Here is a 2,080-nt window from a genome sequence, read left to right as displayed (position 1 = left end):
TCAGTGCTAACTACAGGGTTTTAATCTGTTGCACCTGTCACTTCCAAAGCAGTTCCCTCTTCTTTGTTTATTTTGGCTTCCTCTGTTTGCAAGTCTCTTCAGTGTCTAATTTCTGCCCTGACACAAGGGTGCAAAGGTGGTCACTTATTTAGGCTCACTTGTTCAATTGTGCTGTGGGAGGGAGGAACACTGCAAACAAATGTCACTGGCGTTTGTGGGATGTGCTTGCAGTGTCTGGGCCATACTGGGTTTGCCCCAACTCGTGGCATGTGTGCTTTCCTGGTCTACACTGCTCAGGCTTCCAGTTGCTTTCTAGGGGCTCTGTCTAAAGCAGGCTAAAGCAGGCCCTAGGTTGCATGCACTTCCCAGGTCTAAGCTGCTCAGGTTCAGGTTCTTGGGTACTCCACAAAGGCACAGACTTGGTTGGGTCTGCGTTTTGTGCCCTTCCCAGATCTGAGCAGCTCGGGCGACCAGGGGCTTGGTGAGCACACTCTTCCAGCTGGGTGGTGCATATTATCACCTCCCTGGTCCCAGCTGCTCAGTTCCTGGGTTTACAGTGAGAGCACTGTCTCAGGTGTGGCATGTGTCTTCTCTGGGGAGCTGATCTCTGACTGTGACTCTCCTGGTGGATGTCAACCATCCAGAATCCCAGGAAGACTTGGATAGTAACTGGGAGCCTGCTCACAGTTTGGTGGAGGATGCCATCTCTGTGGCCGAGATTGCCCCTTGCCTTCCAGCTCTGGCTGTCGCCTTCCTGCCTCTCTGCCTCCAGCAGAGGGAGGGGCCGGTCCACTGCCGGCTAGCTCTCCTCAGTTGTTCGCTCAATCCATTTTTCTGTGAGCGGACCAGGCTGTGCCTTAGAGCTTTTTGCGGCAAAGTTCTCTCTCTCTTTCTCTCTCTCTCTCTCTTTTTTTTTTTCTCTCTGGCTATCCCACAGTTTGGGTTGCTATCTCACGTTAGCTCCCTCAGATTGTCCTCAGGGCATTCAGGCCTGGTCCTTACACTAAGCATGCAGTCCATGCCTCCCTGTTCAGCCCCCGCTCGCTGCTGGTGGACGCAAGCATCTGGGCTACTTCTCCATTGGAAGTTGAGGTTAGGCGCATAATTTTTGTTTTTGTTTTCTTCCCAGTTATGTTGCCCTCTCAGATTTCAAAACTCCCCACAAACCCACTGGTGAGAGGGTTTCCTGGTGTTTGGAAACTTCTCCTCCTTCACGACTCCCTCCCTGGGATGGCTCTCCATCCCTAATTCTTTTGTCTCTCTTTTTATCTTTTTTATTTTGTTCTACCTCCTTTAGAAGAGAATGGGCTGCCTTTCTGAGTGCCTGGTATCCTCCACCAGCGTTCAGAAGTTGTTTCGTGGAATTTTCTCAGCGTTCAAATGATCTTTCAATGAATTTGTGGGGGAGAAAGTAATCTCCCGTCCTATTCCTCCACCATCTTAGGACCACCCCTTGCCACCTTTTTTTTATATCTTCTGCTTCTGTTAGCTCCATACCATTTCTGTCCTTTACTGTGCCCATTTTTGCATGAAATGTTCCCTTGGTATCTCTAATTTTCTTGAAGAGATCTCTAGTCTTCCCCATTGTATTATTTTCCTCTATTTCTTTGTATCGATCACTGAGGAAGGCTTTCTTATCTCTCCTTGCTATTCTTTGAAACTCTGTGTTCGGATGGATATATCTTTCGTTTTCTCTTTTCCCTTTAGCTTCTCTTCTTTTTCTCAGCTATTTGTAAGGCCTCCTCAGACAACCATTTTGCCTTTCTGCATTTCTTTTTCTTGGGGATGGTTTTGATCATAGCCTCCTGTACAATGTTAAGATCATCTGTCCATAGTTCTTCAGGCCCTGTCTAACAGATCTAATACCCTGAATCTATTTGTCACTTCCATTGTATAATCCTAAGTGATTTGATTTAGGTCATACCTGAATATAACTGAAAGTTTTTCTCTTTTGACCAACATCTCGTTTCTTCCAACCCTAAACGCCTGTCAACTACCACTCTAATCTGGGTCTTTGAGATCAACTTTTTTAGATTCTACATCAAATTGTATACCTTAACCAAAAAAATGTTCTACAACC

At 46.6% G+C, this 2,080-nt stretch overlaps 1 pseudogene; it reads right to left on the bottom strand.

Annotated features, from left to right (window-relative positions):
• Nucleotides 1-284: 284 nt before the first annotated feature.
• On the bottom strand, nt 285-1,103 carry LOC147339875 (uncharacterized; annotated as a pseudogene).
• Between the last annotated feature and the right edge of the window lie 977 nt (nt 1,104-2,080).

Source organism: Bos grunniens, chromosome X (assembly GCF_055505025.1).
Source record: "Bos grunniens cultivar Pamir isolate PY7600 chromosome X, Bosgru_T2T1.0, whole genome shotgun sequence".
In the NCBI taxonomy this organism is placed as follows: Eukaryota; Metazoa; Chordata; class Mammalia; order Artiodactyla; family Bovidae; genus Bos; species Bos grunniens.
This window is presented reverse-complemented; position numbering and strand designations above follow the sequence as displayed.